Source organism: Malania oleifera, chromosome 1, assembly GCF_029873635.1.
Source record: "Malania oleifera isolate guangnan ecotype guangnan chromosome 1, ASM2987363v1, whole genome shotgun sequence".
NCBI classification, from domain to species: domain Eukaryota; kingdom Viridiplantae; phylum Streptophyta; class Magnoliopsida; order Santalales; family Ximeniaceae; genus Malania; species Malania oleifera.
The window spans coordinates 95,551,321-95,567,436 of NC_080417.1; the positions used below are offsets into that span (position 1 = coordinate 95,551,321).

General features: G+C 32.7%; 1 non-coding gene across 1 annotated transcript; it reads left to right on the top strand.

Moving 5' to 3' along the window:
• The first annotated feature begins 7,714 nt into the window (after positions 1-7,714).
• On the top strand, positions 7,715-7,786 carry TRNAT-CGU (transfer RNA threonine (anticodon CGU)). The gene has a single exon. It is a non-coding gene; the product is annotated as a tRNA-Thr (tRNA).
• The last annotated feature ends 8,330 nt before the right edge of the window (positions 7,787-16,116 follow it).

Here is a 16,116-nt window from a genome sequence, read left to right on the forward strand (position 1 = left end):
TAAGTATTTCACAAATTCATTATTAATGAATGAAGCTCTTAGGACATATTATTGACTTAGAGACTTATTTTTAAATCATGGAAAATATCTTCATAAAGTCTCGCTTACCTTTTCAAAGATCAAAATTAAAGTTTTGTAATCAAATTTTGAAAAATATATAAGTTTCAATAAGGACAAGTGACTGATGAATTATCATCAGGAGACTAACATATTGTTTTGATTAATTATGATCAAATAGAGTTGAGATAGGCAACTAACCTGTAAAGCCCAATCGACAGACTCTTCACAGTGTTTTCAAAATATGCTGAATTTAAAAAGCTCAAATGACTAACCCTTGTGGCATAGTCGACTGAAGTACATGTTTTAACTTTTAAATAGCATTGGGAAAGTTCCCAAAATTGATTTCTTAGGCTCCAAACTTAGAGCAAACTTGGGGAAAACGGTAAGATACTTTATTGTTCTATACATACTTTATATTTTCACAAATTGTACAGAATATCAATGCGCATACAAATCAAAACTTCAGAGTTATCTTGCTGAAATACCTTCTGAAATAGTCCTGTTATATTGCTAATACAATCCATGAATTTTTGATCTATTTTGATGATATTTTCAAATCTAAATCAGAACCCTGGTGATATTCTTCTGAGTTTCATCTTCTATATTGTTTATTGATTGAAGTATACTGAATTTCAATTGTACAAATCTGCTCTAATTGGGAGTATTTCTTGTACAAATAAAGTTGTTTCTTGGTTTCTTGTTTGTTTGACGATTCAGGATTGTTGGATCGTTGCCTAGCGAGAGGGGATTCTTGTTAGAGAGGCGAACTCCACCTTTGAGGGTGAGAGGTTGTAACTTCACCTGGTAACAAAGTTGGGAAAAGGAGAGATCTTACAACGTGTTGCTTAGGGTAAGGATGTAGGCCACTAGCCGAACCGTATAAAAAATCTGGTCTTCAGCTCTTCTTCTCTTAATCTCTTTACTTTATTGCAAACATATAATCTGTGTGTATGATTATTTGGTTGTTGAGAATTTGTTGCATATTGGAAGTTTTGCTGAAATACTGATTTTGTTCATATTTGAAGTCAAGAAACTATATTGGTTGTTTGAATGGATAAATTCTAAATATTGAAATTTGAGAACACAGTGGGATAAATGTTGTGTATTTAATTATCTCATTGAAGATAGAATACAGAGTATTTAAGATCAAACTTATGAAAGTCTATCTTGATATTTTTCATTAAAATATATAGCAGATCTTACATATCATTTTTATATATATATATATAAATTGATATTAGAAGTTGGGTTGTGATATTATTGGTATTGTGATTGTAATCAGGTTAAATTGAAAAGGGATTGTGTGATTATAGTCATACTAAATTGAAAAGGGTTATACTTAACTAAAAAGTTTATAAAGAAATTTTGAAAACCCAATTCGCCCCACTCTTGGGAAGTACACCTTCAATCTCAATTTGTATCAGAGCCCTAGGTTGTAGTAATCTTAAATTAGAAGCTACATAAAAATCCTTATGACAAACGTAGGTGTATCCCCTTTTGGCAAAGGCCAAGCTTCATCTAGACCAACTATCTTCTGCAGTGTTAACTACAACTTCTTGAAACAGCGAATGAGAATATTTTTGCAAACCATGCTTTGGAAGGCCTAGAAAGTAGTCACACATGGTGACCTCATCCCCACTAAAAATGTAGATAGCAAGGAAATACCTAAGGAAGAAAAAGAAATGACTGGCAATGATTTGAAGATGCTGCAGATAAACTCTAGTGCAATGAATGTACTATATTGTGCCTTAGATTTCAATGAATTCCATAGGATCATGGGATGTAAATCAACTAAAGAAATATGGGGTAAACTTGAAGTTACTTATGAAGGAACGATTGACGTAAGAGATAGTAGAATTGACATACTCACTAGTGAGTATGAGGCATTTAGGATGAACCCTAATGAGACCATTAATAGTATGTATACTAGGTTCACCCACATAATAAATTCCCTAAGTGCATTAGGGAAAAACTACTCTACTTATGAGATGATTTGAAAAATTTTTAGAGAACTTCCACAAATTTAGGAACCTAAGGCTACTGCCATAAAGAAAGGCAGAAATCTAAAGAATACCTCCTTAGATGAATTGATAGGATCGCTCCTAATGTATGAGATGGCGATAAATGAAAAAAACACTGAAGGTATCAAACAAAAGAAGTCAATAGCTCTAAAAGTTGTAACTGAAAGTTCTAATGAAGATGAAGACAACGAATTAGACGAAGATGATATAGTCTTATTCACTAGAAGATTAGGAAAATTCTTCAGAAGGAATAAGAAATTTACTTAAAAATTCAGAAGCTCAAAATATGATAAAAAAAAACTAGTTAGAAAGAAACAAAGAATGAACCTCCTACATGCTATAAATGCAAGAAAGTTGGACATATAAAACCTGATTATCTGCAGGTAAAGAAAGAAGACAAGAAGAAGAAAAAGAAGGCAATGCAAGCAACTACGTGTGATGACTCAAGGTCAAGTGAATCACAAAAAGAATCAAGTGATCAAGACGTGGCAAACCTATGCTTCAAGGGAAAATATGACAAGGTAAATTCCTACTCTAACTCATCTGAAGATTCTAATGATGAATTGTGTAGTGACTCATATGAAAGCATGCCTTCATATCGAGAAATTCAAGCTAACTAGTTTCCTTGCATAATAGGTTTATAAAAGTAACCAAAAGAAACATAGCATTAAAAGAACAAAATAAAAAACTAATGAACCAACTAGAGACATCAACATCAGCTGAAAAAGAAAAAGGACTCACTTATTGATGAACTCATGAGTAAAATCAACATGATGTCTCAAGAACTAGTAAAGTTTCAAGTAAATGACAAAAATATAAAAGACTCATAAATATGTGATCTTAAGAGTAAAGTTGAGGATCAAGCCAAAATAATTTACAATTTCACTAGAGGAAAGGAAAATTTTGATAAACTAGTTGGATCACAAAGAATGTCCTTGGATAAAGAAGGAATTGGTTTCAATGGAGTTGAAAACAAAAGGAAAAAGAACCTCTACATGGGGTACTTCGTAAAAGCCTCAAAAAACTTTGCAAGCACATCTTCCACAAATGCATAAGAACACACCACGTGTTTCTTGTGTAAGAAAAAGGGGCACATAAAGTTTGAATGTCCTTACAAGAGAAAAAGTGTTAAAGTTAAGAAAGAATGGACAATCAAAACTGAAACTAAAACTGAATCAAAAAAACCTAAGAAGGTTTGGATACCAAAAGTAACACCTTGAAACCCTTCTTGTAGGTATGTTTTAGGTCCACTCCTTCAAAAGAAAGATGGTACTTGGATAGTGGATGTTCACAACATATGACTAGAGACAAATCCAAGTTTACCTCATTAAAACTAAAAGATGGTGGACATGTCACCTTCGGAGATAATGTTAAAGGTAGAATAATCGGCATCAGAAAATTCAGTAAAGAACCCTCTTTAATAATTGATGATATTTTATTGGTAGATGGGTTGAAACATAATTTGCTTAGCATTAGTCAATTGTGTGACAAAGGTTTTGATGTAACCTTCAAACAAGATAAAAGCATAGTTAAACATAGAAAAAGGCATGACACTCCGTTCATTGCAAATAGGGTTGACAACGTATATTGCATAAATTTTGAAAACTTGATATCATAGGAAGTCACATGCTTCACAACTATAAATGAAGCCACCTGGCTATGGCATAGGAGATTAGGACACACTAGTATGGATCTATTGTCAAAGTTAGTTAAAAATAATTTAGTCAAAGGACTACCCAACCCTAAGTTTGTAAAAGACAAGGTATGTGATGCTTGTCAACTTGGGAAGCAAAGTAAGATAAGTTTTAAAAATAAGAAACACATCTTCACTAGTAGGCCTTTGAAACTTATCCACTTAGACTTGTTTGGTCTCATTGGTAGACATTCGTCATTGTTGATGACTACTCCAGGTTTATCTGGGGACTTTTCTTATCCTCCAAAGATGAAGTGAGTAAGATGTTAATCAACTTATGCAAGAAGCTTCAAAATGAAAAAAGGTTATGGAATTCAAAATATCAAAAGTGATTGAGGAAGAGAATTCAAAAATAGAGACATGGAAAAATTTTGTAATGAATATGGAATAACTCACAAATTTTCGGCACCTCGCACTCCTAAAAAAAATGGAGTTATTGAAATGAAAAATAGGTCACTTCGGGAAATGGCTAGAACCATGCTAAATGAACATAACTTACCAAAGTATTTTTGGGCTAAAGCTGTAAACATCACATGTTATGCGATAAATAGAGTCTCCATTAGAACTAGCCTAGAGAAAACCCCCTATGAACTTTGGAAAGGAAGAAGACCGAATATGTCTTACTTTCATGTATTTGGGTGTAACTGCTTCGTATTGAATAATAAAGAGGACTTAGAAAAATTTGACGCAAAATCAAACGAAGGAATTTTATTAAGATATGTGTCGAACAGTAAAGCCTCTAGGGTTTAGAACAAGAGGACCCTTTCTATCATAGAATCAGTCCATGTAACTTTTGATGAGGCAAATCTATTCTCTAAAACATCTAATATTGAAGAAGCTAAAATTAAAGAAGGACTAGAAGACTTAAAAGTTCAAGAAGTAAAAGATGAGAGTAAAGAATCAAGCTCATCTTTAGATGATTGTCCACTAGATCAATATGAATTACCTAAAGAATCAAAATTCGTAAGGAATCACCTAAAGGATCAAATCATCGGTGAACCTTCATGAGGAGCATCCACTAGGTCTTCATTGAAGAATGTATGCAATCATTGTGTGTTCCTATCTTAGGAGGAACCTAAGAAAATAGCTTAAGCATTAAATGATGACTCATGGATAGTAGCTATGCAAGAAGAGTTAAATCAATTTGAAAGAAATAGAGTTTGGAAGCTAGTTTCTAGACCCACTGATCACTCAATAATTGGATCCAAATAGGTGTTTAGGAATAAGAAGGACAAGAACTGCATGGTAGTGCACAACAAAGCTAGACTAGTAGCTTAAGGTTACAATCAAGAAGAAGGAATAGATTATGATGAGACCTTTGCTCCCGTAGCAAGAATGGAAGCAATTAGAATGCTACTAGCCTATGCATCTTACAATGACTTTAAACTTTATCAAATGGATGTGAAAAGTGCATTCTTAAATGGATTTATAAATGAAGAAGTATATGTAGCACAACCTCCAAGATTTAAGGATTTTCATTGCCCTAATCATGTGTTCAGACTAACAAAAGCCTTATATGGACTAAAATAAGCTCATAGAGCTTGGTATGAGCAGCTAAGTGGCTTTTTGTTGAAAAATGGCCTTTGTAGAGGAAAAATGGAGAGCACACTGTTTATTCAGTCTAAAAACAAAGATATGCTCATCATCTAGATATATGTGGATGATATCATTTTCGGTGTTACAAATGAAGATTTATGCAAAGACTTTGCAAAATGCATGGAAGATGAGTTCAAGATGAGTGTGATGGGTGAGCTGACATACTTCCTTGGTCTTCAGATTAAGCAAGTCAAAACTGGGACTTACATAAATCAATCAAAATATATAAGGGACTTGCTTAAGAAGTTTAATATAGAAGGTGGAAAGCCATTGGGGACTCCAATGAGCATTTCTATAAGCCTTGACAAAAATGAGTAAGGAAAACCAGTAGATATGAAATACTACCGAGGCATGATAGGTAGTCTGCTTTATTTGACAGGTAGTAAACCAGACATTATGTTTAGTTTTAGCATGTGTGCACATTTTCAAGCAGCGCCTAAAGAATCTCACCAAATAGATGTTAAGAGAATATTAAGATATTTAATTGGTACTATTGACTTAGGTTTATGGTATCCTAAAGATACAGGCTTTGAAATGATCAGCTATTCAGATGCAGATTATGCAGGATGCAAAATTGATTGAAAAAGTACTAGTGGTATTTGCATCTTTCTAGGAAGATCTTTTGTGTCTTGGTTCTCCAAGAAACAAAGTTCTGTGGCACTATCTACAGCAAAAGCAGAGTATATGGCAGTAGGTAGCTATTGTGTACAAACTCTTTACATGAAACAACAATTAAAAGATTTCAATTTGGAATATTCGGATGTACCCATAAAATGTGATAATACCAGCGCTATAAATATTTCCAAAAATCCCATCTCTCACTCTATAACCAAGCATATCAATATTAGACATCACTTTTTGAGATATCATATGCAAAAAGGGGATATCATACTTAAGTTTGTGAATACAGATGATCAATGGGCTGGCGTCTTTACAAAACCTCTTTCAGAGGATAGACTCATCTCTATAAGACGTGAACTAGGTTTATTGCATATTAGAGAAGTAGTTTGACAAGGAAAATTGGATGAGTGTTTAAGTTAGTATGTAAGTCCATAATACTAAAGGTCAGGCGACTGACTCTCTGAGGCACATTCGACTAACTCACTATTGTTTGGAGAAATTTTGAAGAAATACACTCATCAGGCCATTGACACATCGAGCACAGTTGACTAACTTACGAAAGTTTAAATAAGAATAGTGCGTAAAAACCCTGACTTTCTCACCCTTAATCTACTGACTATGTTCCTCTCCTCTCCAAAACTCTCTCTTCTTCATCTACCAGTGCTACCACATGAAAATTCTCCTGATTAAACTTTAAAAAATTCCCTCCTACTTCATTCCTAATTGATTTTCAAGGTTCTCACCGTTCGTGTTGACTTTTTGAGTTTGATCCCTGTTTTGATTATTACAAACCACAGTATTTCATCTGGGTGCTAAGTGCATAAACAGGTTCATTTTTCTAAGTGGATACAAAAGGCACAAGCCTTACAAATACACAAAAAGTGTATAACAAATATAGCAAGATGAAAAGACCTCACCAACATTGTAAACAAAGCTCCAAGAAAACCAACCAAAAAGAGCACAATCAGAAGCTCCCAAAATGCCGATAATAAGAGGTAGTCGAAGTCACACGTAGGAGAGACAAGCAGCAACAGGTTTCTACAACTAAGAAGACGACAATGGTGTGAGGAGCTAGGTGAGGGTCTCTAAGTGTGTAAAATCCAAAAAAGAATAGAGAAGAACTGAGGGTCGGCTGCTTGCTGTGTGAAATGCTCGCAGGGAAGACAAACAACCGCTGTTGCGCATGAAGACTTGCTACTATAGGCATGAGAAAACAACTTCCTTCAGAAGCCAACAAACATTTAAAAAAAAAAAACACCATTTCCAATTATTTGGCCCCACAAGGAGGGACACCCAACAATATCCACATTGACAAACACAATATTAGATTATATTTTATTTCATGTAATAAAAAAATTATAGTGTTATTTACTTTACAATGACAACAACTTTATTTTGTAAGTTATCAACTCCTTATGCTAAAATCAAGTTATCAAATCCTAAAAACAGAATGAAATGATAGATAATGAAATAAAAAAATTAAATAGAAATAAAATAATTTGCAAAAGACTAACACATGCATAATTAGTGTTATTAACTTTCCCTCCAAACATAAATACAATAGGAATTAAGAGACATTGTCATGTTTAAATTTTGGAATTGCTCCTAATTAATAAAAATGTTACATTCCAATTTATTTTATGATGCAAATATATTTTTACTTAAAAAGTTATTCAAGAAAACAAAGGACGAATATTTTAGGGACAATCCCCGCGGCCAATAAGCTTCCGTAGCATAGTTGTAGTGCGTTCGCTTCGTAAGCGAAAGGTCGCGAGTTCGATCCTCGCCGGGAGCTTCAATCTTTATTCCTTCAGGTTTCGCTTCCGTAGTACAGTGGTAGCGTAAGCGAAGGGTCGCAGTTCGATCCACAGCCCGTCTAATTCTTTCTATTGTCCTTTTTCTCCTTAAATAGCTGCAGATACTTATTACATTTGTATTTTTGTTCACCTTTTTGGTCTTGAAACAGGCGAGAGCTGCTTTTGTCGGACAGTATTTTGCTGCGACACCCTTTTTGTCTACGTGTTTTTCCTTTTTTTTTTAAAAAAAATTTCCATATAAATGTGGTACTCCAACTTTTAGCAATATTAACCTTATCAAAAAATTTAAAATTAAATTTAAACTGTATTAAAATAAGTTTTGATTTGATTTTGGGTTTTTGAATCAATAATTCTTCAATATTTCTGCATTTGGGTGTATGAATTTCGGACTTTAGAATAGATATGAGCGAATTTTAATAAATTTTAATATAAATTTATATTACAATTTATTCAAATCCAAAATAAATTTAAATTAAAGCCCTCAGCAAACATATGATACAAAAATTTCAATTTCAATTTTCATTTTGGTTTTACTTTCAATTTCAAACAAAAATATCGAATCAAAAAACCAATAATTAAATTAATTAATAAAATATTTTTATGTTATATATAATGTAGACATTATATACATACTCTATATTAATTTACTAATACTAGCTTTATTTAACCATTACACATTTCAATTAATTATTAATTTTAATTTAAAATATTTTTTGTACAACCGTGTTTCAAGATAAAAGGCCAAAGGATGACGCCCGGGGGAGGGGGGGGGATTATAGGTTCGGAGAATTCTAGCTATTCTTGAATATTTCAAATTGGGAGGAGTGAGGAGTGAGGAGTCTGCCTCTTCACTTTGTTACTGCAACCTGCAACTAGGGTGTATTCGACTTGAGTCTAGTCAACACAATAATATACTCAAACTCGGCTTAACTTGAAAATATTGAGCTCGAACTTGACTCGACTCTAAGTTCATAAACTCAAACTCAACTGGATTAAACTCGACTCGATTATAAAATTAATATTCAACACATATATAAATAAATATAATGTATATATAATATTAAATAAGTTTATAAAATATATATAATATGATATATTTACAACAAACAACAACAAAACCAAGCCTTAAGTCCCACTAGGTGGGTCGGCTATATGAATCATTTTTTGCCAATTTATGTGATCATAGATCATTTCTTTTGATAGATTCATGGCTATTAAATTTTTACTCATTATCTTCTTTCAAGTTATTTTAGGTCTACCCTTATCCTTTCTACTGCCTCTCATAGTAACTAACTCACTTTTCCTCACGGGCGCACTATGTAGCCTATGTTGCAAGCGTTCATACCATCTAAGTCGTCCCTCTCTTATCTTATCTTATATAGGAGTTATACCTAACTTACCGTGAATATGTTCATTCCTTAATTTATCTTTCGGTGTTATACCATTCATCCATCTAAGCATTCTCATCTCGACAACTTTTACTTTTTGGATAATCTATTTCTTTGTCGCCCAACATTTTGATCCATATAGAATAGATGGTCTTATAGTCATCCTATAAAACTTTTTTTTTTTAACTTTAAGGGTATTCTACAATCACAAAGCACACTTGAAGCACTTCTTCATTTTACCCAACCTACTTTAACTCTATTCATTACATAATCTTCAATTTCTCCTTTAGCATGCATAATAGATCCAAGGTATCAAAATCTACAAGTGTTATTTATTTATTCATCATCAAATTTAACTATATCTCTAACCTTAAGCACCCGAACCTAAAAATGAACTTTTCTATATGTGAGTGTTTGGGCGACCAAACCTATGGATCGAGTAACCAAAACTCTCAAGTTGCCTTAATTTTAATTGCAGTAATTAGGGGTAAATTTGGTTTAAAGGTCATTAAACATTTTCTAAAATTCCAGATAGGTCCCCGATAAAATATCAAAGGTATCTTATATATATCATTTCATTTGACCAAATTACAGTGTGATTAGAAAAAAAGTGATTAAGAAATTCTCTCTCAAATCTTTCATACCCTTTTGCTATATTTACTACATTCCAAGCATATATTTTAAAATCTCTCTTAGATATTCACTAGCAAACATCTTTTTGAAATAGAGAGTATATTTGATTTGTTCCCATCTCTTACAAATCAATTGCAAGATTGAAGGGAGTTGATTGTGGTCATTGTTTACACCTTTACAAATCATTCCCTTGGCAAATACTCTCATATACTCATACGTATTTGAAAATATATTTTTGAGAGTTCTTGCTTATTTGAACTTTCCCATTGTATTTCATTTATAAATATTTGATTAGGAAGATCTTGATTTTTTCTTGCTAGTCTTGGCACTCATATTACAAGACTTGAAAGCTTCCATACAAACTTTGATATTGGTTTTACAAGACTCAATCCAAATATATATCTAGTGTGCTTTACATTTAGAAAATCTTTGAGATGTTTGATTTGGATAGTGTTTAACTTCCTTTGATTATTTGTTTATTGAAAATCATATCTTGAAACAAAGGTTGAACTCTCACATATACATACACTCACACATCTTAGAGAGTTTACATATTAGATCTCACTTGAGCATTAAATCCATATCATCTGTGAGTGCACATATTTGGATCATATTGTTGTACAAATTTGCTTGTGTTAGAAGCACCTTCACTTATACGAAAAAGTTCATTTGATTGTAATCTAGGGGGGCCTAAAGTGGGAATTCTCCGCCTAGTAAATTTGACCTAGTAGTAATCGGTGTCACTCCACCTGTTAAGTGAGCCGTAGTGTAATCCTCGAGCTTGCGAGCTGAGGCGGGGACGTAGGCACGTTTGCCGAACCTCGATAACATATTAGGTGTTACTTTTACTTTATTCTTCTTCTTGCTTAATTCAATCTCTTTGCTGAATATACTGTATATCTGGTTGATACGTAATTGTATTTGTTTGAGAGATACTAGAAATGCGTTGCATGCATTGAAAATAGATTAATTTATCATCTCTAAAGCTTCATACATATTTTGACTGCCCCTAGGTTGTGTATTACTGTTTCAAACTTAGATAAACCTAGGAAGAATTTTTAAATCTCCAATTCACCCCCCCTCTTGGGATTGCACCAAAGTCAACGTAACCCTAAACTCATCATTGAGCTTAAATTATTAATCATATTTAAATGTATTTAGAAGGTAAAAAAAACATAAGCAAAATAAGCTCATATCTTTAGAAAGATACTTTTTATCAATCTAGTTTAAGTATTAAATGCCAAATATTGCTCAATGAAAATGTAACTCTTTTGGAAAATGAGTTAGATGCAAAATGGGGTGGAAAGGTGGCTTAAAATTCAAAATTTGTGAAGCCTAGTCAACCGGACTCCCTCTGGGCACAATCTTAAGTATACTCCAGTCGACCAAACTTTAGATGCCAGTTGACCAGCACCTTCTATTTACCCTGATAAGCCTGTCCGATTGCACCCTTGCTGACTAGACCATCGACCAAGACATTCTGTTTGCGCCCCAGTCGTCCGAACCTATGTCCCTAGTCGAGCAGCCAGTTGAAAATGGTCCGCTAAACCCAAGAACTCAAAGCTAAATGCATGTTATTAAAAATTTAGAGCATTGGCCAAATACTTGATGCATAAAAGGTTCTTCTAAGAGAGAACATGATGTAAATGCTTAGGCTGCATAATTGAGGGGGAGCAGCTTTGTAAAAACTCGTCCAATAAACACATTATTGTATTGTGCTTATTTTAGAAATATCTTATCTTTTATTTATATTGGATGCTTTGTGAAAGCTGAATGCTACTATCCATTAATTGCTGAATGATTATATTCATTAGATGGATGGTTAATTATGATCACTGTACTAAACTCTAAATATCCATTTGTGCTTAATGTTATATTATCTAATGGATGGATAACTTATAGCATAAACTTTTGTATTGATCTATATTGGATTGCATGCTTGAACTGGAATGCCATCTGCATAGCTGATGCAGATCTTTGCGAATTGCATGCTAGTAGTTAACTAGGGTCTTGTGTGTTGAATCAAATGATTATATTTAGACATATATGCTATCTAGTTGACTGGACTCATGATTCCATAAGAATTTTTTTTAAATTCTAAATATTTTTTACAAGTCTTGTGTTGTATCAAAATAGTGACCATGTTGAACATAATGTTTTGATCTTAAATGGCCACTTAAACTGTTGTATGCACATGGTAACTATTGAATATTTATAGCTGATGCATGTTAAGAAGATCATTTGCATGTCGATTAAATGGTAAATGTAAGCCTTTTTATGCTAAATGATCATGATTTGAAATCCATTGCATGCTAGTTGGAATTTATGAATATCTTTATAATGCATGTTGCACAATCAAATAGGTTGGTGCATATTAAATCCTAAGCGGTATATGCTAAATTGAAAACATGTACAATCTTCATAGTTCCTTGAACTTTCCTAGTATGCTCTAAATCATGCACAGTCTATGTTCTTAGGAAATTCTACGTTTATGGACACCATTTGGTCAAATCTTTGGATTATGTACTTCACTCAAGATCAAAATGGTTAAACATCATCCTTTTAATTAAATGTCTCATTTTTTGATGATGGTCCATAAACTAGGACAAATGCATGACAATGGGGAAGTTTTATCTGTCACACACTCATTGAGTCTTTTGAGTTGTGTCATTTTTCATATTGAACCCCAACTACATAGTTATTGTATAATCTTTTGAGTATAGCCTTGATTGACTATCGTGTACTAATTGAAGTGCAATATGTCATGCTAGTGTGCTGAATGATTAAAATTTGGTGCATGCTGAAATTTTTGAAGGATGAATGTATAATGAATGCATAAGTTGATAAATGAACCTCATCCTTGTCTAAACTTGCATTTATGCATGGATGCAAACATACAAGGGAGCATAAGCCCCATCCTTAGGGAAAAAGGATAAAAAAAAAACACCTACCATATGGACTCATATGCACTGTTTTTCTATTGTTTTTGTTTTTGAGTCCTGATGGTATTCTAAATATCTTGAACATCATATCCTATTTTTTTTTATTGAATCAAATTTTGATATGGATTGTTCTTGGTGTGTATAAACACCGTGCAAGACTTGATATCAATTTTCTAGTGCATGTGTGTTCTAGAAATGATTTTTCTAGTTGGATAAAAGTGCCAAATCAATATCCAGTAAAATTGTTTATAGACTCAAACTGTTGCTTATACTATTTTAATGAATTTCCAGAATTGGTATCAGTATAAGTAGTGTATAGTATCTAAACTCGTATTCAAATCAATAGGGGGAGCTTCTAAAATTAAATCTTTATCTTATTACACTCACCTAATTTTTGGCTTAGATATGTTTTGAGCTTTATGTGGCTTGTGTATTTAAGCATAATGATTTTCTTGATAATCTTAAATGAAATTATGTTTCTTAGCCACATTTCTTTCTAAGATTTGCCATATGATCTTGCATTTAAAATGCCATATATATATATATATATATATATATATATATATATATATTTATTTATCTATACGGTTGCATTTTTCTGGTTATAAATTGAAATGTTCTTAAATGCTTACCAAAAAAATTTAGCTTGCTTGAATTTTATGTTAAAATTATTGCAACCATAATCCCTTGTACTTATTGATAATATCACAGGGGGAGTTACTTTTTTTCAAACTCTTATAGCAAGAAATGTTTTTAAACTAAACTGCTTATATTTTGCGTCAAACTATAAAGCTTAAATGTATTCATGATAGGTGTTAAAAGATTCATTTTTTGTCATGAATTTCATTACATATTTAAGGGCTCTTATTGTTTAAAATGATCCTCTTAAGAAAGGGGATATGTTTTTAGCCCTTTTTCTAATGACAAAAAGGGGGAGAAGGTTTATGTGCAAAATTTTAAATCATTTATAACTATATTTCTCTTGATCTTTTGTTAGTCATAAATTGGAAAATGATAAGACATGACTTTGTGTTTAATTGAATATTTTTTAAAGAAAGCTTCAATATAAAAAACACATTGAACCAAACAACGCTTAAATGCTAAACTTGAAAATTTCTGAAGTCTTCATGTTTGTATATGCTTTAACTATATTGAATATTTTTTAAATCATGCATATTGTAAGAGGGAGCCTTTTTAGTCTAACCCAATTTGTCTTTTGTGTTTGTCATCATCAAAAAAGGGAGAGATTGTTGACTTTTTGAGTCCTATGCGTATTTTGATTATGACAAACTATAACATCTCACTTGTGTACTTAGTACATGAACAAGTTTATATTTTTGTAAGCACAAGTGATGGATGCAAAACGGAAGCCAAAGAAGTACTTAAAGCTCACATCACATGGCATATTCCATGATCATCAGAAGAGCAAATCTTGAAGGCTTATGTTTATTTCTCGGTTGTAATAGTAATTTGGTTTTATTTGTGCATGCATGCTCACATGATTTAAATTGATTTGAAGTTCAAACACGACCTTGGATTGACCTTAGGACCTCCAAATTTTTCATGAAAAACATTCATTTAAAATACTAAACTTGCACAAAAGGTTTTAAGAGGTTTTGAACTTAAAAATGGCAAAAACTCCATTTTTTTTTAAGGGTCAGTTGACCGGCCTTATAGGCCCAATCGATCGGAGTGTTCACCTGGCCGATTTTATAAAGGCTTGACAAATCGAATGTTTCATACTAGTAGACCAGACTGACCACATAAGCAATTTACAAAGGGCCTAGTTGACCGGCCACCTGAATGCCTTCTTGGCCCAGTCGACCAACCTTCATAGGAAGGATGATCCAGCTGACTGGATCATATGCCCGACAGATCAAAGCTCGTGATAATGGAAAATTGCCTTTGGTTGGTCGACTAGACCTCTCAAGTTCAGGGCATTTTAAACCTCTAATGATCATATTTTTTTTAACATAAAATAATTTAAAATGCCCAGTGGTCAGTTAACAACTATAATTGATTTTTGCCTATAAATATCAACCCAAATCACTTGGAGAAGGTTAGAAAATCACATTGAAATTTATTGTGAACATCTTTTGATTCTCCCCTATGTTTTATTTCCATTTGATCTTTAAATTTTTATTTTATCCTACTCTTTATGTTGAAAACATTTTCTGGAGAAAATCTTTTGGGTTATTCTTGATGAGTTTTGAGCATATATCAATTCATATATACTTCTTATAAGACTTCTTATTATAGTATTTTCAAATATCAAACTTCTCCTACTCTTTCATTTTAAAAATTCTTTTTAGGGGAAAATCTTGGAGTTATTCAAGTAAAGCTTGAGCATATATATATATATATAGCTTGAGAGCCTTCTTGTAATTTTATAAGGTCAATCATATTGAAAAAGAAAACCCTAGTTTCTCCGATTTTTTTATTTAGAAATATTTTTGGAGAAAATATTTGGGTCATTAAAAAGAGCTTTGAACATATATTCATTCATATATATTTGCTTGAAAATTTTCTTGAGAAAGGCTAGAACATATATTCACTTTCATATATTTTGCTTGGAAGTCTTTTAGTATTTAAAGTTTAAAAGGTCACTTTCAATTGTACACAAATTGTTTTTTGAAATAAGCTCTTCATGGTTCGGGTTGTGAATCATGGCAAGGAGTGGACCAAGTAAGAAGACATCACTTGGAGAGGTTGGTCCACCTAGAAAGGCGGGATTCGTTGAACCTTGTTAAAAATCTCGGTGTCAATCTCTCTCTCTCTCTCTCTCTCTCTCTCTCTCTCTCTCTCTCTCTCTCTCATCTTATTTAAATTTCCAAACGTGTATGATTGCTTATATTATTGTGATTGTTTTTACATACATGCTTTAATTTTTATTGGGACATTGTTTGTTGTTTAGGGTAGATTACTCCACAAAATTTTTTAAAATTCCAATTCACCCCCCTCTTGGGATTACACCATTTCCCTCAAGCTTCACTAACGACTTTTTTTTTTTTTTTTTGCATCTTTTCTTACCTCCTTATACTTTTCAAAGTTATCCATGTTTCTACATTTTTGTCATATTTTAGACCAAATTCCTTTTGTCTTTATGACCTTTTGGACATTTTTATCCCATCACCAACTTTTATTTGCTATTCCAGAATCTTTCCTTTGATTCCCTTAAAATCTCTCTTGCTATTTTTTTAATAGAGCTAGCTAATCTACTCCAAAGAGTATCGGTACAGATTCATATCATAGGGATCTGACAAACTTAATGCTGGCTATCAGCTACCTAACGCAACCCTCCTCCTTTACCCAGGCTTGGGACCGACTGTGTGTTAAAGATTAGGA